This window comes from Hemicordylus capensis, chromosome 2 (genome assembly GCF_027244095.1).
Source record: "Hemicordylus capensis ecotype Gifberg chromosome 2, rHemCap1.1.pri, whole genome shotgun sequence".
Lineage (NCBI taxonomy): Eukaryota > Metazoa > Chordata > Lepidosauria > Squamata > Cordylidae > Hemicordylus > Hemicordylus capensis.
The window spans coordinates 105,262,051-105,286,246 of NC_069658.1; the positions used below are offsets into that span (position 1 = coordinate 105,262,051).

General features: G+C 43.1%; 1 long non-coding RNA gene across 2 annotated transcripts in view; it reads left to right on the forward strand.

The window, feature by feature from the left end:
* The first annotated feature begins 3,916 nt into the window (after positions 1 to 3,916).
* LOC128347775 (uncharacterized) overlaps positions 3,917 to 24,196 on the forward strand; it is an 86,586-nt gene continuing 66,306 nt past the window's right edge. For both annotated transcript variants that reach the window (XR_008317703.1, XR_008317704.1), the window contains exon 1: positions 3,917 to 4,111. This is a non-coding gene — a long non-coding RNA (uncharacterized LOC128347775). The remainder of the gene's footprint in view (positions 4,112 to 24,196) is intronic.

The following is a 24,196-nucleotide window of genomic DNA, read 5'->3' on the forward strand; positions in this document are numbered from 1 at the left end:
CAACTCCAGTATGGCAATTTCTGGATTCTGGAAAGAGGAATCCCTCCCTCTTCCCAGTCCACCCAGGCTGCATCCCAGCAATGCCGATCAATGCGGTCTCGCTCACATCGCCCCCACTCCATCCTGCTCATGTCACCAAGGGCAAGGTGTCAGTATGTCAGTAAAGCAGCAACTATTGGCTATGATGTTAGAGGGCATGTGCACATTTTGATTGTGCCCTTTCAGTATTGATTGCCCTCCTTTGGCAGGGCAAAGACATTTTAAACCTTCCCTCACACCATTTGCACCACTGCCTTTGCAAGAACAACCAAGCTACACAGTCAGGCACAAGCACAATTATTGATATTCCAGGATGGCAAGGGACACTTCCAGATGGCAATGGGGTCTTGGGGGAGAAACACAGAACAGCAACTGAGAAATCTGGGTGGGGAAGAGGAGTTGGTGGCTGGGAGAAGGGATGGTCCACCAGAAAAATGGATACTATGTCATATCCGTTCAACTGCTCCTGGGGCCTAGGGCAGTTCTCATGCAAATTAATTGCAGCTGGTGTTTTGGGAGCTGTTACCTGCCCAGAAAGGCAGCGCCTGGTGAAGCCATGTGTCCGCCACCTTTGGTCAGGAGGAGTGACCTGCATTTTATGCAGCCAAACTTAGAGATCAGTTTGATGCATGTAGTTTATGGTCGCTGCATTTAAAAGGGCAATTGTGGAGATGCCCCTCAGTAGCGACTGCAGTGCAAACCCTAACTGCGCCATTGGATAGGAACTTACAAACCACCTAGATTCTCCCTAGGGGGAATCTGCTTGCCACTTTGTAATTAAACATCCAGAAAAATGGCTTTTCACTTCTTGCTGTGAGGATCCCCTTGTAGGGTTTTGGTTTTTTTAAAAAAAAATCTCCCTGGAGAAAGGCAAACTCTTTTCTCCAGTTGGGGATGAAGGGACTTGGGGACCCTTTCTCCCTCCCCCAGGAAGAAAGGATTGGGCCCTTCTCTTCCCACTTTTACCAGTTAAAGACAGACTAAACAAGTGTTCCCTCTACTATTTTTCATATGTGCACAGAATGAGTTATGTTCTGGGTATAAGAATCAAGGTGGTGTGTGTGCACATACATTCAGAATGCGGCCTTCCTGAGCAGGATCTAAAATTAACTAAGCAGACATTTTAAAAATCTATTGCACACACACATGAGCATGGGAACACCACTCTGCACCTGGTGATACCAACCCTGTCCACAGGGGACTTCCCCCCCCCCGCATACAAGCACCTTTTCTATTTTAGATTGACAATGAGGCAAAGGGTTGTTTAGGAAGGGAAGGGCATGAAGAGAATATTTCATGCACCACTCCAAACTAGGGTTATCCAATTCATGCTTAATTTTTCCTTCACGGGAACACATACTACTGCACCTGTCTTGGATACTTTCTGAAAAGGGGACCAGGCTGTACATCTAGAATGCTTTAAAACAGATTTCCACTTGCAATTTGTGGTGGCTAAGGCAGTCATTTGTTACCTGTCCACCTGTGTTCCCTCTCAGGCATTGGCATGTGTGCGCACCCACTCGCTTTTTGATGTTCACACAGTAAATTTTAGATCTTGCAGAGGTTCAATCAGGACCGCCTTTGAATGTGGATAGATAGATAGATAGATAGATAGATAGATAGATAGATAGAAACACACACACACACACACAAACACTATATAGCTGCTTGGGCCTCACTTACTCATTCACTCACTGACCTGAAATTCCCACAAAAGAAACATGCTGTTTGGTAGATTGGTTCCAGATTTCACTCACACTACCAGAAAAAAAAACACCCAGAAAAAATCACGTATTACCTGGAAAATGCAGACGCACTCTCCTATTCAAAATGGATGGGAAATGATATCTTCCAATAAACTTTGGCAGTTTTGGGGGGTACTTTTACAGACAGGAAGTCAGGAATTCCATAGAATGATCAAGAAACAAACAAGCTATATTGTTTCAGTTCACTGAATTTCTATACACGAAAAGGTTTGCACTAGATATCTTCGTTCATCTATCTGTTTCAGTCTCCTAGAATTTGTCTTTTAAGGGGTTCTTGGAGAAACACTATTACATGACAAAACAAAGCAGTTGTTATGGTCATCAGTTAGCAAGGAGTGAAGGGAGAGTGCATGGTCATTTTGTGGTACAGGAGAAATGATTGCAAACTGCAAGTCCATTCTACTAGTAATATAATATAACATATGATCTTGAACTGGGGCCGTAATGTATATGACACACTTAACATAGAGGTCTTAGACCACCCTTGGAAATGATTACTTTTCAATAATAATAAGTTTGGACTAGACAAGTGTGCTGCATTAATAATGAACAGAGGGAAAATAAGAAAAACAGAAGGAATAGAACTGCCCTGTGGAAGCAAGATCAAGAACCTGGAAGAGAAAGAACATTACAAATACTTGGGCATTCTCCAGTCTGATAACATCGCACACACTGAAGTTAAAAGAAAAATTGGAAGTGAGAGAGTTCAGGAGAGTTAGAAAACTCATCAGGAGAGTTAGAAAAATCCTCAAGTCTAAACTCAATGGCGGGAACACCATACAAGCCATAAACACCTGGGCTATACCTGTTATCAGATACACTGCAGGGATAATAGACTGGACCCAGGCAGAGCTAGAGACGCTAGATCGTAAGACCAGGAAAATCATGACCATCAATCATGCTCTGCACCCCCACAGTGATGTCGATAGGCTATACCTCCCTCGCAGCTCAGGTGGAAGAGGAATGCTGCAAGCCAATCAAACAGTAGAGGAGGAGAAAAGAGGCCTTGAAGAATATATCAAGGACAGTGAATAAGATGCACTTCAAATGGTCAATAACGCAAAACTATTCAACACCAATGAAAGAAAGCAGGCCTACAAGAAAGAACAAGTCAAGAACCGAGCAGAAAAATGGAGAAATAAGCCACTGCTTGGTCAATATTTGCACAATATAAGTGGAAAATCAGACATCACCAAGACCTGGCAATGGCTTAAGAATGGCAACTTGAAGAAAGAAACAGAGGGTTTAATACTAGCTGCGCAAGAACAGGCACTAAGAACAAATGCAATAAGAGCAAAAGTCGAAAAGTCAACAACAAACAGCAAGTGCCGCCTTTGTAAAGAAGCAGATGAAACAGTGGACCACCTAATCAGCTGTTGTGAAAAGATCGCACAGACTGACTACAAACAAAGGCATGACAAGGCAGCAGGGATGATACACTGGAACATCTGCAAAAAATACAAGCTACCTGTAGCCAAACATTGGTGGGACCATAAAATTGAAAAAGTTGAAGAAAATGAAGATGTAAAAATATTATGGGACTTCCGACTACAAACAGACAAACTTCTGCCACACAATACACCAGATATCACTGTTGTCGAGAAGAAAGAAAAACAAGTCAAAATAATCGACATAGCAATACCAGGGGATAGCAGAATAGAAGAAAAAGAAATAGAAAAGATCACAAAGTACAAAGATCTACAAATTGAAATTGAAAGGCTGTGGCAGAAAAAGACCAAAATAATCCCAGTGGTCATTGGCGCCCTGGGTGCAGTCCCAAAAGACCTTGAAGAGCACCTCAACACCATAGGGGCCACAGAAATCACCATCAGCCAATTACTAAAAGCAGGTTTACTGGGAACAGCCTATATTCTGCGACAATATCTATAACAATTGACAATAAAATTCTGGCATCCCAGGTCCTTGGGAAGGACTCAGGCGCGTAACAATGATAGGGCAAGGGGAGACAGTTGTCTGGGGGCCCCACTGCCTGGAGGAGCACCCCAGAGGCACCTCATGTGACTCCCCATTGCCCCCTGCCCAGCCCCAAGGCCCCTTAGCCACTTGCCCTGTTCGCAATCTCTCCAGCTTGTTCTCCTGGCCGGCAATCGAGGCAGCAGACAAGCTGCAAAGAGCTCCTTTTCTCCCGCCTCTCAGCTGATCGGCGGGTGGGCGGGGCTTCCACGGAGGCCTCGTGTAGGCCTCTGTGAAGCCTGAACTCCAGTAGGGCCCAAGCCAGCCAGGAAGGAGGAGGCAGCCAGAGAGGCCTCCACTGTTCTCTGCAGCAGAAGACCCCCTGCTGCCAGGTAGAGTGTGAACTCCTTTTTGTGGTTACCTTCCTCCCCCCCCCCAGGATATATAGGGATCTGCTTGCCATAGGGCTTGGATATGGGGGGGGGGGAGGGACCGAGAAGTCTCTGAAAATTTATTTTGAAACAGCTTGGAAAATTTGCTGACTTAAAAAAACTATCTAAAAAGTCCTATAAGTGGCTTGTTTCATGGCAGAAAATTGCAAAAACTTCTGGAACAGTATTTTATTAATTTTATTTATTCATTCATTCATTTATAAATGCACTTATGTTCAAGTTGTTTTGCAACCCAGAAGGTCTGAGTGAGAACTGTGAAGCATGTGTGGTGCTTTTATTTTATTTTTCTTGTGTGTGAACTGCTCCCCAATAACTTGCAGGGACTTCAGGGTAAATCTGGCCAACATGTGAATGCAGCACCTCCATTCCAGAGGAGATGTGTCTTAAAGGGCTTTAAAAGCCTCCTGTGAAAAACCTCCTGCAATCAAACTTGACTGAATTTGTTCAGAATTCTGAGAAAACAAACATAGGTTCACCCTGCATGGTTGAAAGTCTCCTTTGCTAATCTGCAGCGAGGGGCCCATTTTAATAATTCATCTTTCTAGTGTGTTCTAGGCATTAAAAGTAATACAAATGTATAGTACTCAATGTATATCACTATATATTGTGACGTGTGTGTGTGTATTCAGTGAAATGTATTTGCAGGCAGCATACTTATTTTGGAATATCAGACTTAAATCCTTGGGGGCCTGGGGTGTGCGGAGGCCCTGGACTTTGGGGGGGGGGCCCATTTTAAAATCTTGTCTCTGGGCCCACTCCAACCTTGCTACGCCCCTGGAAGGACTCGATGTCTGGATAAAACAAACCAGTCAAGAACACCTGTCTGACTGTGTAAATAATAATAAAAATAATAATAATAATAATTATTATTATTATTATTATTAGTTGAATATACACACACTATACAACTCTAGCACTGCCATTTTCCTAGAGGAAGGAAACATAAGGCAGTACACGTGAAGGTTGTTCACATGACCTTCTGCTGGGCTGGGGAGGGTGGGTGAGGGGATGCCAGCAGAGCATGTACCTTCCCCTCAGATCATCCAGCAGTGATCAGAGCTGTGTGGCTCGTGCACGTGCATGACCAGTGCTGCACGCAGCATTCTGGAGGTCAGGAAAATGCATCCCAGCCTCCAGATATCCCACCTTGCACTGCACAATGATCAAGGTGTATTGAGAGATTCCCCCAGAGTCAGGTGTTTTAGGCACCTGGCTCTGTATAATGCTCAGGCTGTGTGCAGCCTGAGCATTCACACAACCGCATACCTGGGTAAAAGGGCGCACTCACAGGTAATAGGGGAGGCAGCACTGGGATTGGCCTCGATCTCAATGCTTCACACAAGCAGATCTACCCAGGTAGGACTGCCCAAGCCTAAGTAGGTGAACAGCCTCCATGTCTTGGCTTAAGAGGTGTGCTAATGTCACTCTGATCAAGCACTATGCCTCACTTAATGGTATTTACACACAGCAAAACTACAGGGTACAAATAATAGAGTTTTCCCTCCATCTCATGGCTTTAACAACAACAAAAACAGCATAGAAAAAGTATGGGAATTTCAGAAGGTACATCTGAAGAAAAACCATTTCAAAAAGAAAGCCTTCTTCCTTCTGTGGTTCAACCCAGTCCTGAAACACAATCGCTACATCTCATGTGACACCTTTTCATGCCACTTCCACAGGATTTCAACCCTTTTGTCGCTAACTGTTGTTGGTCCAGATCTGGTGACAGCACTGTCCAGTTAGCTGTTTCTTAGCAAACCGAGATCACTGCTCAATTAGACTGGCAGTATTCTTTGCTTATTTCTTTCAGCCCATGTGATACAATATTTTTAATCCTCAATAGCAATGATGGGATGAATTTCAGCCCCCCTGAACGTTGTGTGCAATAATTCATTCAATTCTGTAATGTTCTTTTGGGACGTTGCCACTGGCATACGAGTACACAATGCTCCCAAATATCATGTCGTTACCATAAATGGCTTGGTCTCTGTGGATTAAAAAGTGCCAGGGGCAACTTTGTGTCCCAGGTGTGAATGGGTTTTTCCTATTTAGATGCAATGAGATAGCTCTGTCCCATTGTCACAAATAGGCTAATGCCTGCATATAGGAGTTACCTGACTATATTTGACTAGCATTTGTAAACATAGTTCATGGTGCGTTCCAAGTTCATTCACAACTGTTCTGATGTCCTCAGCTTGATGGCTCTATATCACAACCTGCTTTTAGGAGGGGGGAAAAAACCTGCAAGATACCCCTCTGGTAACATTTCTGTTTCTAGGGTGTCATGCCATTTAACCCCTGCCTCATTTTCCAGTCAATCACTCAAACTTTATTACAGTCTCAGGCCAGCACAAGGTAAAAGGAGCATGTAACAGGTGATATTAAAAGCAATTAAAAGCAGACAAAAGTGATAGAATCTGTGCCTATCAGCATAACGACTGTAAGGCTACTATGAATTTACTGCAAGATTAAAAACTATGCATGTCTGAAAAAAAGTGATAAAGGAGCTATAAAGTTGCTAAAACTGTAGTATGTGACTATGGGTTGCATGTGACTATGGTACGTACCTCACTTTGGGGGAACAAAACCTAGAATGTCACATGGCCCTCTCTGTCCTTGGCTTTTGTGGCTCCTTTGATTCAAGGCACAACTCATAACTCATGTAGAGCCAAAAAACACTACTCAGTGTGGATGTATGGGATATATACATACATACATACCCCATCGCAACAATAGTTTTAGTTTCATTACATATATTGAGAATTACACATGATTATACATGCATGCGTGTATATACATAGGTCTCAATACCATACCATCAAGCAATGGGAACTTGTGACAACCAAGGCCTTTTAAAGATAGATAGATAGATAGATAGATAGATAGATTTATTTATTAAACACATTTTATTTTTCCAAAACCAAGATAAAAATTATAGTTATGTGGGACACACACACACACACACACTTAAGCCCTGTTTACCTGTTATGAAAACAGGGTCGAGCACTCATGGGAACATCCCATCAAGCCATTGTGGAAGTATGCTCATGTGGAGATTGTCCACAGACACAGCTTTTGTCCACAGAGACAAATACAATACTTGAGGAGAGATTCTCCCCATCCTATGAGTTCTTATCCCTTGATTACTTAAGATTCATAGGCAAGTGTGTTAGCCATGAGTCAACTGATTCCATTGCTGTGAAGCAACGAATGACCTCTCTATAGTGTTTGACCTGGGGGTGGGGGCTTATTTGCACATGCAAATTGTCACTTGATGCTGCAGTTATCAATGATGAACATGGATGCAGGAAGTCCTTACATCCAGTCCTAAGCATACATCTCATGACACTGGGCACCCCTCCAACAGCCAGGATTGGGAAACAGATGAGAGTGTGGCAAAAAGCTTTGCTAACCAGTTTATGATCCCCCTGACTGAAAGTGGTGAGGTATTTATGCATCTAGCACACCACTGTGAGTGCATAATTGGTTTCTTCTTTATATCCGGTATTTTCCTCACATTAGTCCTCAAGGCAAATAAATAAATATTTGTTTGTCCTTACGAAGAAAATATATGACAACAAAATACCAACAATGAATAATAAATAAATAGCATCATGTGACCATACAAAACAGAACAGCTAAAAACAGATAAAACAATCTTAATTTATAAAATAGCAAGGATATGTGGAAGCTAAAAATAAACTAATATTAACTTCTGTTAATGACTGAAGCAAATTGGCAGGATGGATATTCCTAGGGAGGGTGTACCATAATTGTGGTGCCACCAAGGTGCCAACTCCTTAGCTTCCTTTCCAGGACCTGGGCTGGGTGTAGATTTCAGCAGGCTAGGTGCTGACCTCCGTTGTATTCTAACTAGTAATCTTTCGTGTATTGCTCTATGGAAGTTTGTCCCAGTAGCGACCCTGTAAAGCAGGGTTCTTAATCTTTGGTTCCCAGATGTTGTTGGACTACAACTCCCATCATCCCCAGCCATGGCCTTTGTAGCCGGGGATGATAGAAGTTCTAGTCCAACAGCATCTGGTGACCCAAGATTAAAAACCCTGCTGAAGAGAGTGTGGGGGTGAAGTCAGAAAGAAAAGGGAAGGAGATGAGGAGAAAGTTGAGTTGTTTCTGAAGTAAAGTCCTAGTTAAATCCACATAAGATTGTTTATGAGGAAAGCAGTTATAAACCTCTCTCCCTTCCTCAGTCTTTCCTGCCACATTTGTCTTGGACAGGAAGAAAAAACTACCTTGAAAAGTAGACTAGAGAATTTGGTTAATCGAAAAAGACTGTAAGGCTCTTCACACGAGTAGTGTGGAGAGCTTAAAGGGAGTTTGTGGGGAGAGTGGGTCGAGCTTGACCCACTCTCCCCACAGATAAGCAGGGAGCCCTCCCTGGGTGGCCGGATCAGCCGCCCAGACGATTAAAGGCTCTGTCACAACAATGGGGTTTGGGGGCCTCCTGGCCCCCGGAAGTCCCAGAATGACCTGCGCGAATGCACGGGGCATTCTGGAGAGCCCCCCAACACGGGAGGCTTGATGTAGTCTCCCAGTTAGGGGTCTACTCATGAGTTGCTGCAGCGCAGAGCTGCACCATGGCGACACATGATCCTTTGACCCACTTTACCTCTATACATATTTAATGTATCACAGAATCTCCACTCTCCTAGTAATGTTCTTGCCACTCTTTTGCTCCCCTAAACTAGTTGTTCTAGAGTCGCCCCAGCCTCTAATGAAACCTTAGCTGATGTGCAGGTTTCTATGGGAGAAGGAGATTGAGGAATCATAGTCAAAGCAATCCAACTCCAGTTATGACAGCCTCATGCCAGCTCCCACAGAACAAGAAAGAGAACAAATGCCATAACTGACACCACTTTTGAGTGCAGTTGAAGAACGCAAGGCATCTCCAGACAGAACAGGGAAGTGGAATTAGGTAAAAAGAGAAAGCAAAAAAGAATGCAGCATCGTCTCTCTTGTCACCTGACTGGATGGTGAACAGACAGGGCTAAACTGTGTGCCGGGGCTTGTCAAGACTCAGCCCCAGGTTATGCTTTTCGTACTGAGGTTGAAACCAGAATAGGGAAAGTAATGATACAAAAAAGGAGCATCTGAACATGTGCAGAATGCCTTTTGCTTGCTGTAATGTTTTTTGCTATGAAAGCCATTTTGAGAACTTTTTTGTTGAAAAGTGCTATGATAACAGCAACAACTATAGCTTCCCCACACACATTCAGCATGGCAAGGCTTTCTGGCAAGTTTAGGCCCCAGCTGGAGTTGACAGAGAACAGGCCTTCTGTTTAGCACAGAGGCAAATCATAACTGCAGCTTTTCGTATCTCTGTGGTATTATGGCATTGCATGCTCTACCTGGTGGAAAATGTCTTTCCGACAGATTACTAAATGTTAAAGATTCAGGTCATCTGTTGAACTTGACCAGGACATCTCTTGTGTTATTGCACACAAGCAGAGGCGCTCTCTCTTACCCCTGGACTTCCAGGCTGAAATCCAGGGCCTCTACACCTACTGGCAGGGTCGGACTGGGGGCACCGAGAGGGCGGTAGAATGTATGTGGGGAGGGCTCTGGGTTCCCCCCCTTTGTGCATTTATATCCCACTCTTCTTCCAAGGAGCCCAGAGTGGTGTACTACATACTTGAGTTTCTCTTTCACAACATCCCTGTGAAGTAGGTTAGGCTGAGAGAGAAGTAACTGGCCCAGAGTCACCCAGCTAGTATCATGGCTGAATGGGGATTTGAATGGCGGATTGTGAGCAGCTCCAAAAGGATCTCTCCAAACTGGGGGAGTGGGCGACAAAATGGCAAATGCGGTTCAATGTCAGCAAGTGTAAAGTGATGCACATTGGGACGAAAAACCCCAACTTCAAGTATATGCTGATGGGATCCGAGCTGTCGGTGACGGACCAGGAGAGGGATCTTGGGGTTGTGGTGGACAGCTCGTTGAAAGTGTCGACTCAATGTGAGGCAGCTGTGAAAAAGGCAAATTCCATGCTAGGGATCATTAGAAAGGGGATTGAAAATAAAACGGCTAACATTATAATGCCCTTATACAAAACTATGGTGCGACCACACTTGGAGTACTGCGTATAATTCTGGTCACCACATCTTAAAAAGGACATTGTTGAACTGGAGAAGGTACAGAAGAGGGCAACCAAGATGATCAGGGGCCTAGAGCACCTTTCTTATGAGGCAAGACTACAACACCTGGGGCTTTTTAGTTTAGAAAAAAGACGATTGCGGGGAGACATGATAGAGGTCTATAAAATCATGCATGGCATGGAGAAAGTGGAGAGAGAGAGATTCTTTTCCCTCTCACACAACACTAGAACCAGGGGTCACTCCATGAAATTGATTGCCAGGAGGTCTAGGACCAACAAACAGAAGTACTTTTTCACACAACGTGTGATCCACTTGTGGAACTCTCTGCCACAGGATGTGGTGACAGCCAACAACCTGGATGGCTTTAAGAGGGGTTTGGATGACTTCATGGAGGAGAGGTCTATCAATGGCTACTAGTCAGAGGGCTGTGGGCCACCTCCAGCCTCAAAGGCAGGGTGCCTCTGAGTACCAGTTGCAGGGGAGCAACAGCAGGAGAGAGGGCATGCCCTCAACTCCTGTCTGTGGCTTCCAGCGGCATCTGGTGGGCCACTGTGCGAAACAGGATGCTGGACTAGATGGGCCTTGGGCCTGATCCAGTAGGGCTGTTCTTATGTTCTTATGAACTCGGGTCTCTCCAGTCCTAGTCCAGCATATGATAAGGAGATGCACTTGGAGGGTGTTGGAATGTCCAGGGAGTATGTCCTGATAGACACGTCTCTCTCCGCCCCAAATGCAATAAAAAGATGGGTGTGGGGCTGTTTGGAAGTCCCAATGGGTGAGCTCATGGTGTGTCCCCTTCAGAATTGTTTGTGCCGGAGGCTGTATTGTGCAAAACAGCTCACATTATTCTTGATTAGATTCCTTAAAGAGCACTTTGCCGACAGGGCTAATAGTTAAGTCTCCCCACTTTCTGACTCGTCTCCTAACCCACTTGACTCAAACTTCAGCATGGTCCTTTCTTCTTGCTATGCCTTTGCCAAAAAAGTGTCATTTCTCACATTGTTCTATGCCCTCTACCATGTATTTCGTTCATAATAATAGCAGGAACCATAGGCGGAACTGGGGGGGCAGGCAGGGCACGTGCCCTAGGCGCCACTGAGGTGGGGGCGCCACGCCAGTTCCTGCCACCCCCACCCCATTGCCCAGCCCCAGGGCCCCTCAGACACTTGCCTCCAGCTCCGGCTAGGATCGGAGCAGCCTGCAAACTGCAGAGCTCTTCTCTCCCCACCTCTCAGCTGATCTGCGGGTGGGCGGGGCTTCCAGAGAGGCCTCCGAGTAGGCCTCCCTGAAGCCTGAACTCTGCAGGCCCCAGCAAGCCAGGAAGGAGGCTGGCAGAGCTCCCTGCAGCAGACCCTCCCTGCAGCAGACCAGACCATCCAGCACAGCTTTTGCCAGATAGGCTATGAATTCCTTTTTGTGGTTACCCCCGTATATAGGGATCTGCTTGCCATAGGGCTTTGATATGGGTGGTGGGGCGAGACTGAGAAGTCTATGAATATTTAATTTAAAACAGACTGAAAGATGTGCTGGCTTTAAAAACAAAAACTATCTAAAAAGGCCTATAAGTGGCTTGTTTCATGTCAGAAAACTACAAAAACTTCTGGAACAAATATTTATTTATTTATTCATTCATTCATTCATTCATTTATAAATGCACTTATGTTCAAGTTGTTTTGCGACCCAGAAGGTCTGAGTGAGAACTGTGAAGCATGTGTTGTGCTTTTATTTTATTTTTATTTTTCTTGTGTGTGAACTGCTCTCCAATAACTTGCAGGGACTTCAGGGTAAATCTGGCCAACATGTCAATGCAGCACCTCCATTCCAGAGGAGATGTGTGTTAAAGGGCTTTAAAAGCCTCGTGTGAAAAACCTCCTGGAATCAAACTTTACTGAATTTGTTCAGAATTCTGAGAAAACAAACATAGGCTCACCCTGCATGGTTGAAAGTCTCCTTTGCTAATCTGCAGCGAGGGGTCCATTTTAATAATTAGCATTGCTAGTGTGTTCTAGGCATTAAAAGTAGCACAAATATATAGTACTCAATGTATATCACTATATACTGTGAAGTGTGCATGTGTGTATTCAGTGAAATGTATTTCCAGGCAGCATACTTATTTTGAAATATCAGACTTAAATCCTTGGGGGCCTGGGATGTGTGGAGGCCCTGGACTTTGAGGGGCTGGGGGCCCATTTTAAAATCTCATCTTGGCCCATTCCAACCTTGCTATCCCCCTGGCGGTCACTGCACATGGGTTTCTGCACAACACCTGCACAGAAGAAACTTCCATGTAGAAAATGTGTCTCTTGTAAATTGACCCTGAATTTTCCATCCATGACTGGGATATTTGAGAGTTAGAGTCAATAATAAAAGAACAGCACACTGCTTGTGACAGGAAGGGGCAAATGACAATGATTTCTTAGTCTGGCAGGGGCTGGTTTTGGCCCTGGCAGAACTTGGCTGTCTGCTCCTGTTGCAAATCCTTCTGTCTAGTGTGGCAAACTAATGCATCCTCCTCCCTCTTGGTGTCAAAGTAAGCACTGGTGTGGTGAATGCACATATACTCCATCATGAGCCAACAGTCATCATAAGACAAAGGCTGGCAGGAATCATTCACTGGTTTATAGACCCCACCACCACCTTCTTCTTCCCCTATTTTGCTAGTGGCTGTTTGGGCAGGTGATCCTCTAGGACAAAGCCATGTTTTTTAAAAAAGAATGAGATGAGACAGAAAAAATGACACTTGGAATCCTCGCATAACTCCTGACTGTTGTTCTAAGTCTTTTACAGAGATGACTCATGTTTTCAGGTTTTGATCAACAACCATGTCTAGATGGTACAGTGTTCCTTTTAACAAGGATTTCCAGATATTGTTGACTACAAATCCCGTCATTCCTGTTTGGACAGGGGCGCAATTTCAGTGCTTGTCCTAGGCGCTATTTTCCCTAGTTACGCCTCTGGCAGGAACAGAAAAGTGCCACTTTACAATGCCACTTTACAAATGTAAAGCAAATATCAGACGGATATACTGTGTAAGAATGATGAATAGCAGTCTTTGGGGCTCAGAGGAAAGCAAATGGAAAGCTAAGATCATCTGAGCCTCACAGCATATACGTAAAATAAATTTATTTCATTTAATTGCAAGTGTTTGGAACATTCAAAGTTGCCATCTGTGTGAAAATGTGCAAGGAATTTCCAAGAATGACTGTATGGCCAAATGATACATTCAGTGTGTTGGCTGATTTGAAAGCTCATATTTCGTAAGAAGCATACTTCACCTCCTGTGATCTCTGCTGGTATTGGTAGCTGGCCCTAGCTGTAGAAATAGTCGTGTAATGTGATGCTGTAAAAGATATTGCATGTGTCACTGCTACCAGCAGGTGGCAGTACATAGTATATCTCTCTCAGGATTATCCTATATATGGGTTATCTATTGATACGTGTGTTTGTGTGTGTGTGTGTGTGTGTTTTATAATGCAATTTATATAAAGTGCTGGCTCCTCTTTTCTTTTCTTTTCTAATCTTTGATTGTTCAGGATTTTGAAATTTTATCTTGCCCTAAAGGGGGTTAACTGCTTTTGTTTTGTTTTGCATTTGACACTGCTGTATTACACCGTGCAACAGGGTCATGGCGAATCTCGGAAGTGTGCTTCAGCACTTCCTGTGCTGTGACCCCGCAGTCCCTACGCTGACAGCAGGGTGCTGTTCACATTTCCAATGCCTTATTTCCAATGCCTTATTTCCAATGCAATATCACTCTATTATATCACTGCAATATCACTATATCATTATGACGCCGTGTATCTGGTGTAAAGAAGTTACTGGGTTTTTTGGTTGTTAATTTCTGTGAGACTGCTCCCCCTGCTGTTTACGTTTTGAATGTGATTTGCCTAAACAGAAGCATTTTGCAACTGTTCAGCAGCTAAGCTGGAAAGCGCCTGGGTGAGGCAGAAGACATTCAGAATGAGTGGACAAAGGTGAATAAACTGAAGCTTAATCTCGACAAGACAATGACATTAACGGAGAGAGCTCCAATTATCTAGGATCAGGCAGTTCCCTTTTTGTGGATAGGTCCACAAAAGGACCTGTTGGAAGGAAGTATGTCCACTGCCCAGTAAGCTCCCTGGGCAACATTGTGGAGAGGGGAGCCCAGCATGGACATAAATGCCATCAGCGGGGGACTACCATAACCTGGCCCTGGCCATCCTTTAAGTCAGGGTCAGGCAACTTTGGCTCACCAGTTTATTGTGGCTGTGGATTATGGGAATTGTAGTTCAGCAACTGTTGGAGAGCCAAGGTTACCTACCCTTATAGGGACGTAGGAAGCTGCCTTCTACCGAGTCAGACCATTGGTCCATCTAGCTCAATATTGTCTACACAGACTGGAGTGGCTTCTCCAAGGTTGCAGGCAGCAGTCTCTCTCAGCCCTGTCTTGGAGATTCCAGGGAAGGAACTTGGAACCTTCTGCATGCAAGCATGCAGCAGCTCTTCCCAGAACACCCCATCCCCTGAGGTGAATATCTTAAAGTGCTCACACATGGAGTTTGCATTCAAATGTAAACCAGGGCAGGTGGCCGCTTAGCAAAGAGGACAATTCATGTTTGCTACCACAAGACCAGCTCTTTAAGTGGTCCCAGGCAATTAAGGGGTTTCCGGGTAATAGTTAGCATCTTGAATTATGTATAAAAAAACACTCAGAGTTAAAAACTCTTGAGTTTTAACTCTGAGTATAATTAAATATTATACCTCATTGATTGGCCTTTCAATTAGGGGGTTCAATATAAGGCTTAAAACTGACAATAACCTAATCAGGAATTGGGATGTTTTATGTTAAGCCCAACAGTTTCAATGACTTAAGGAATTACCACATATTTTTGTCCTTTGTTTCTTTATGTTTCTTTTTTTCCTTCTTATGGAAGAAATTAGATATATTAAGAATGGGGGAATTCGAGAAGAGTGGACTTTTAGAAATAACCTTTAGAAATATGTGGCTGTAATACTGATAATATTTTTAAACTTAAGGAATAGGATTATTGGCTCTATTTTATTATATGACATTATAGCTTTTAAAAGACTACGTATCGAGGTATTTTATTTGGAAAGTTCAGTGTCTGATTTTTTTGTATTCTTAAGTCTTGGTTTGAACATTTATAAACAACTAATTGAAGTTAGCTTTAGTTTCTAATTGAAATCTAATTTCAACTTTTCAGAAATATATACTTTTATCATTCCCATCCCCCCCCCCGCCCCCAGTATCTTTCTTTATTTTTATTTTCCCCTATTGGCTTTTATTGGTTGTTATGAAAATGCTATAATGGTTATTATTACTAATTGTTATGATGCAAACAATTGGAAGGAAATTGAGAAGGATTACATGTATGTATGGGGAGAGATCTTGGTGTCATAGCTTGATAGCCTATTCTCCCAGTGGTGGGTTATAGAGACCAGTTATGGCTGAAGTTAGTTTACCTCTTCATAAAAGAATATCTTTCCATTTATCTCTCTGGTTTTTTGTTTGTTAAATGAAGAGGAGGACTACTGAAGGTGTAACTGATTTCTGTCACTTACTTTATTATGACATTTTGTATACCTGTAGGGGACAAGATGGGAATTTTGATTACAAAATATTGCTGGATATGTGGTTTCATATATATACTTTTTCTTTATGGCAGAACTAGGGTTTTAATGCTTTCAGTTTCTTCTCCATTGAATATTCATGTTCTGAATCATCCAGGGGGAGTGCTCTGTGTGAGGTTTAAGATTCATTTTTTCTCTGACAATTCAATTTAGCTTTTTAGACGTATCCTCTTTTTCTTACAGATTATCTTTACTCATTTAAGTATGCTTAAATATTATTACTGTGTTTTTTCCCCTCTTGCTTTCTTTGCTGTGGATAAGTCATTGCTTTTATTCATGAATGACTATGGCAATCTCAGAGATGTAACCGGTTGTTGTTGTTGTTGTTGTTGTTGTTATTAATTCAATTTCTATACCGCCCGTCCAAAAATGGCTCAGGGTGGTTTACACAGAGAAATAATAAATAAATAATAAATAAATAAGATGGCTCCCTGTCCCCAAAGGGCTCACAATCTAAAAAGAAACATGGACAGACACCAGCAACAGTCACTGGAGGTACTGTGCTGGGGGTGCATAGGGCCAGTTACTCTCCCCCTGCTAAATAAAGAGAATCACCACGGTAAAAGGTGCCTCTTTGCCCAGTTAGCAGGGGTTCTATTTCTATTACTAATAAAAGCAAAAATTCTTTATAAAAAAAGCAACAATAAACTGAGAGCCATCAACAACATCCATAGCTCCAAAGCTCCATAGTTCTGCTGTCATGTTTTCAACCAGCTGAAGTTCCCAGACATTTCTCAATGCCAGCCCCATGTACTATACGTTGCAGCAGTTGCCAGGTTGCTTCCAAAGCACAGCTAACTGTGGCCAGATCACCTAGCCTCTCCATATGACCTGTGTGTCTCAAACACTTTCCTGTCTACCACTTCACTGCTAGTACTCTGGGTGCAGTTTAGGTAAACCTGAGCAGTTGGCTCTGCTTCCATGGCAATGGAATGATACCTCAGTTCCAAGCAATTCTGCCTTTCAAGGCACAGCCAAGGATTCCATTTCAGACTCGGGGCTCCTCTGATTCCTTTTAGAGTGCTGAGCAGACCATGCATTCAAGGTCAGATCCCTTCCTGGTTGTTTTTCTTCTGCTGGCCTACTCCTTCAGTTCTGCTAAAATGGTTAAACAAGTCCTGTGGAGAAGGGGTGATTTATTGACCAGTAAGCTGTGAAACTTGAGAAGTGCAGGTTCCCAGAATCGCAGGACACATAAGCTCTAGCTATGCAGAACCAGGTAAACTCTGGGACTTCTACGCGCAGCAGGTTTTACTGAGGGTTTATGTGAAGGCTTTACTGCAAACTTGAAGTTGTCCCAAAAAACCACCGCAAATGGTGGATTTTTTTACCCCAGATATAAATAGGGCTACACTCTAACACACATTGAAAACCCCAAATTGTGTGTGAACTGCTCCCCGATAACTCGCAGGGACTTCGAGGTAAATCTAGCTGATATGTTAACATACCCCCTCCATTCCGGAGGAGATGCAATTTAAAGGGCTTCAAAAGTCTCGTGTGAAAAGCTTCCTTGTGAACTTTTAACAGCTTCAAAACAGAATTTAGGTTGCAGTGAAAAAAAGCTACTCCCCCAGTCTTTTTGTGATTATGGCAAGGAAGATGTTTTGAAAATTCAGCACCTTTCCCTTCAGCTCAGTTGTGCTGTAGGTAAAGGAGCTCTGTTGAACTGTCTGGAGCTTAGTTCTCCGTCGGAGATTGGATTTCAGCCTCTACTTCTCAAATGAGCTTGACATCTTATTGTGAAAAGAAACCAAACAAAATCTCTATTGCATTTCTGCTGAGCTATATCAATGGCTGTGCACATGCAATTGGCTTGAAATGTCAACATGGATTTCTCCAAGATTTCTTTCATGCCCTCAGATTACAAAAATATGGTGCAGCCTCCTTTCTAAACCATGGGGTAGTCAAGGTGGAGATTCTGATCAGCATTCTTAAAGCAAGATTCTCTTCTGTTGCTCTCTGGATAGCTTTCAATAAGTAAGAAGGTCTCAAGTCTCAAGTTACTCGCCTCTGATGTGTCAGAGGAACGGATGATACTGAAAGGTGTCTGAAAGACACAACCGTCAATCATAACATTACGTTGAGACATGTGAAATGAGAAGCACAGGCCTAGCAAGACCTGCTGCTATGCAGTTAAAAATAGGCACAGTGCTGCCTAAAGGCTTCAGCCCTATACATAATTACTTGCACATCCTATTTAACTCACTGAGGCTTACTTCAGAGTAAGCATTCATATAATTGGGCTGTAAACTGATAATAAGGATACAGAGGAGAGGATCATAAGAAGGATTTAGAATGTTATGGACATCACATATGAAACTGCCTTTTACTGAGTCGGACCATTGTTCCACCTAGTTCAGATATTGCCTACCCTGACTAGCTGTGGCTCTCCAGAGTTTCACACAGAGGTCTTTTATGTCCTATTTGGAGATGTCAGGGATTAACCTGGGACCTTCTGCATGCAAACCACATGCTCAGCCACTGAGCTGCAATAAAGAGGGGGGAAGATCCCTTGTATTACTAGTGCTTAGGATCAGCCAATGACATTGATCGGCAGTAGGTTCTGACAAATTTTTAGACTGTGAGCCCTTTGGGGACAGGGATCCATCTTATTTATTTGTTATTTTTCTGTGTAAACCACCCTGAGCCATTTTTGGAAGGGCAGTATAGAAATTGAATAATAATAATAACAACAACAACAATAGCAACAATAACAACACAAGAGCTCGGATATAAGATCAGTGGACCTGTAAAAAAAGAAAGCAGTACATCACCTAAATGGAAGATTAGATTAGAAAATAAAATCTCTAGGATTAGATCAGATGCTAGTAAATTGAAAGATATGAAAGACAAGAAGCTGAAGAATGAAAACACCAAACAGTATCTGATCCAAAAATACCACCTAGATTCAAGGAAAATTAGAGAAGTCCTGGAAATAATAAAGCAGCAAATAACAGCAGTGTCAAAGAAGATTAGCAGATACGAAGCCAGAATTACACAACACAGGCAGAATCTCCAATTCCAGTCGAATCAGAGACGTTTCTACCAAAGCATAGAAGGAGAAACTGCATGAAACCTAGAAACACCAAATAAAGAAGAAACAGTGCAATTCTGGGGGAAATTATGGGACAATCCAATAGATTACAATAAAAAAGCAGGCTGGATGAAAGAGGTCAAAAAATGTAACCAACAAATGCAAGATCTAATAATAACACCAGAATTAATAAATGAAAGAGAATAGGAAATTAAAAATTGGACTGCGCCAGGTAATGATGAACTGCATGGCTTTTGGCTTAAACACCTAACAAGCCTTCATAAACAACTATCAAAACAGTTCAATCACATTTTGCAAGGAGGTGATATTGAACAATGGCTAACAACTGGGAAAACTCATCTCAAAATGAAAGACCCAGCAAAAGGTGCAGTTCCAAGTAATTATAGACCGATCACCTGCCTGCCAACCATGTTCAAATGATTAACTGGAATAATAGCAGATGAAGTGATGCAACACTTATTAACTAACAAACAGCTTCCAGTTGAACAGAAAGGAAATTGCCCAAACACCAGAGGCACAAAAGACCAGCTGCTGATTGATAAAATGATTTTAGAAAACTGCAAGAGAAGAAAAACAAATCTAAGTCTTGCATGGATTGACTACAAGAAAGCCTTCGATTCATTGCCTCACACATGGATACTAAAATGTTTAGAAACAACTGGTGTCAGCAAAAACATTCAGATATTTATTTAAAAAGCAATGAGCATGTGGAGTACACAGTTAACAATCAATGGCGAGGCACTTGGACAGGTTAGCATTAGAAGAGGCATTTTCCAAGGAGACTCATGATCCCCTCTGTTGTTTGTAATCGCCATGACCCCACTTTCACAAATACTAAACAAAACAGGCCTCGGATACCAAACATCTAAAACATCAAGTAAAATCAACCATCTGCTGTACATGGACGATCTGAAGTTGTATGGAAAGTCCCAGTCAGAAATCGAATCACTGCTAAACACCATCTGTGTATTCAGTAGCGATATAGCAATGGAGTTTGGACTAGACAAGTATGCTGCATTAATAATGAACGGAGGGAAAATGACAAAAACAGAAGGAATAGAACTGCCCAATGGAAGCAAGATCAAGAACCTGGAAGAGAAAGAACGTTACAAATACTTGGGCATTCTCCAGGCTGATAACATTGCACACACTGAAGTTAAAAGGAAAATTGGAAGTGAATACATCAAGAGAGTTAGAAAAATCCTAAAGTCCAAACTCAATGGCAGAAACACCATACAAGCCATAAACACCTGGGCTATAACTATTATCAGATACACTGCAGGAATAATAGACTGGACCCAGGCAGAGCTAGAGACACTAGATCGTAAGACCAGGGAAATAATGACCATCTATCATGCTCTGCACCCCCGCAGTGATGTCGATAGGCTATACCTCCCTCGCAGCTCAGGTGGAAGAGGAATGCTGCAAGTCCATCAAACTGTAGAGGAGGAGAAAAGAGGACTTGAAGAATATATCAAGGACAGTGAAGAAGATGCACTTCAAATGGTCAATAACGCGAAACTATTCAACACCAATGAAACAAAGCAGGCCTGCAAGAAAGAACAAGTCAAGAACCGAGCAGAAAAATGGAAAAATAAGCCACTGCATTGTCATTGTTTGCACAATATAACTGGAAAATCAGACATCACCAAGACCTGGCAATGGCTTAAGAATGGTTACTTGAAGAAAGAAACAGAGGGTTTAATACTGGCTGCACAAGAACAGGCACTCAGAACAAATGCAATAAGAGCAAAAGTAGAAAAGTCAACAACAAACAGCAAGTGCCGCCTTTGTAAAGAAGCAGTGAAACAGTGGACCACCTAATCAGCTGTTGTAAAAAGATCGCACAGACTGACTACAAACAAAGGTATGACAAGGTAGCAGGGATGATACACTGGAACATCTGCAAAAAATACAAGCTACCATACAATGAGGATAGATCTCTCATTGACTTGTACAGTGCAATTTTATGCACACATACTTAGAAGCAAGCCCTAACAAACTCTATGGGACTTACTTCTAAGTAGTCAGGCATAGGATTGTACTGTTAACCATGGTAACTAAAGGCAATCTCCACATGTTGATTGCTTCAAAAACTTCAGGCCAAGCTCTGTATATTTCTATGATAATTTGCTCCAAAATTCCATGTGTTTTTCTTGCTTCGAAATACTGTCTTACATACTGCGCAGCACCCCACCGATCCAAGAGCAAGGCATGAGTGCTGGTTCCATACGAATTCAAACCGTGTCCACACTCGAAGTAGGCTCAAGAGACTCCTAAGAATTGTGTCAGTGCTGAAGCGACTATTTCCCCATCATTCCTAATGGGAGAATCATCACTTCAGTGCTGACGCAATTTATAGGAGCCACAAAGCCCTCTCTTAGGTGGCCCCTTGGAGTGAGGGATATAATGAAGAAAATAGTGGAGCTGGGGGGCCCTCAGGAGCTCAGGGGCCCAGGTTCTTTGAACTCACCCACACAATTATAGCTATACCCTTGAGTGTGGACAGGGTTTGGACTCACACAGAACCAACATGTATGCCCTGTTCTTGAATTGGCAGCATACACAGTATGTACGCCACTATCTTCGTGCATATATTCTGTTGTGATCTGTTGAGTACTCTGACAACAATTAGATTTCAGTATTTGGTGCTGAAGATCTTCAGGACTCACAGAATCCTTGAATTATTATTGGATATAGATTGAGCTTTTTAATGGCATTGAATAGAGGTTCCCAAATGTTGTGACAAGACATACCAATGTGCCCTGACAGGGGCTGTTGCATGCCTTGAAAAATTAAACCATCATGTTGGATGCATGTGCCATTCTATGTATCCACTACTCTATATCCTTCACAGCAAGGAGTATCAGTATTATGTATCACTGATCCCACATCTCTCTGCCAATATATAAACTGTGATGCCAGTCCGGATACAGCAAGATTATCTGATGCAGCTGCAGTATAGCTGACAAATCTGGATAAACTCCAGAAACATCATTGTTGCCCCCCCCCACAAAAAAAGAATGGCTGCATCCCTAAGCGCCAACCAGTTGAGCAAAGGGGAGAGTGGAGAACTGAGAGGCAATATTATTGAGGTTATCCTGCAGTTGCAAGGAGTATACCCGACCATTGTCCTGGAAGGCATTTGATAATATATAGTTGTAATTTTTTAATGTAAGAATAAAGTGGGCATCCTGATTTAGTCCAGAAAACAACTGAGATCCAAGTATCAAAAGTCTGGGAAACACTGATATTATAGAGACAGTGAAGATCTGTTTATTTATACAGTACACTGAAGTCTTTGTGACCTTGCTACCAAGGCTGGTGGATTTTTAGTGCAAGATACAGTAACTCTATGCTATCATTCAGTACATTATGTGGAAACTATTATATTCATTGTGTCAGACATCAATGTACTTGGTCAATATCTGAGAAATACAAAAGTTGTTTTTTTAAAAAGAATACAAAGGTTTTATATGTTCTTCACAATCTGTTTTGCTCCACTTAATTTTATGGACTTACATCAAAGTTGTATGATCAAAACTTTTAAAAAGCAAAACAGAAATTAACTTCCTTTTGAGCTATAAGCTCTAACCAAGAAGAGAAATACAGTTTGCCTATTTTGTTCAATGGAACTGTGTTATTTGAAATCAGGGGCCATCCTTTAAAATAAGGGATGCTCCTTTTGAAAAAAGGATGGCTGCTTATGTTATGTTCTGAAGATGTATAAGAGCCAAAACATGAGACAATGGAGATCTGTACCCTAATCTCACAAATTAACCGCCCCCCCCCCCCTGCAACACACACACACACACACACACACACACTGCTTACTTTAAAGCAGCCACATGATTTTGACTGGAACAGCAGCACTAGGGAATAGGGATGTGCAGCACCGGTTCATGATTGAACTAGTCTGCCACAAAATGGGCCAGTTCAAGAGGTTCAATCGCGAATCACTTCAAACCAGTTCAAATTGGTTCAACAGTTTGGCCAGCCCAGCCAGCCAGTTTGACCGAACCAGTTCATGGAGCAGCGGTTCAGTCTGAATTTGCACCAGTCTACCGCTATTTGCACCAATCTACCCCTAGTAGAGAAGGAGGTGTGCAATCCTCTGTGCTGTTTTTCTGATCAAAATTCCCACTCATAAGCAGTACTTATTAGCCCTGCTCAGGGCAAAATATAGGTACCATATAGTTATCTGTATTCTTGCCCCATGGAAACTCATAGCAGCTTGGGGGTACAATGATTTAGATCAGGTAAGCTGCTGAGAGGAAAGAATTATACATCCCATCCCATCCCATCATTGCCAACATGCATACATGTGCATACAAATATCATCCCATCAAAGGCGCTTCTAATGGGTCGAGTATATTAAAAAGCCTTTAACCCTAGAATGAATTCAGCATTTCTGTTTAATAAGCACAGTTCGGTTAGCCATAACAACAACCCAGAAGCCTTCATTATGATCTATAATACATTGTGTTAAATGTTAATTCATTCATTTGATTTCGAAAAAGAATGGCACTGGCATGGCCTGTTTAAAAGAAAAGTAGCGTGTGTGGGAGGTCCGTTGCCAGAAGCAAATGCCCTTATTAAAGGCAAAGGCACAGAGCTACTCTGGACTTGGCACTTACAGGAGTCAAGTTGCACCCTGGAGTACCCTTTTCTAGCAGCGCCTGAGTTCGCTGGCTTCGCCTTGCCTGGGTGTGTGTGGGAGAGCCTCCCGTTTCCTTTGCTCCATTGCCTGTGTGTGATAGAACTGCTACTCTTTGCTGCTGCTGCTGCTGCTGCTGCCCCCTCCCTCCCTGCAGATTGCTAAAGGAGTGGAATTCTCTGGCGATGGTTGCTGCAGACTTGCCCTCGCCCTCTGAGTAATGAGGCTGACCTAGCTCCAGAGGGCGAGCGGGGAAAAGGAGGGAGAGCTGCGGCTTCCTTCTGCTGCTCCGGGGACTCCTTTTTTTCTCTGCAGCAGCGCCACATGCTGAATTGCATCCCGGCACATTCTGCCGGGCCTGCCCTGGCCAGTCCCCACAGAGGCGCAAGGAAGCTCTTGATTTGATTGGGAAAGAGGGAGAAGCGTTGTCCCTTCACACTGCTCGAGTCCCTTTGCTGGCCAAGGCTTCCCTCTTCTTCGTTTGCCTGCCAGCAGCCACAGCAGTGCAACAGAGCCTTGCCATCCGAGGGCGGCCGCCTGTGCCAGCAGAGAAGCGAGGGGCCTCC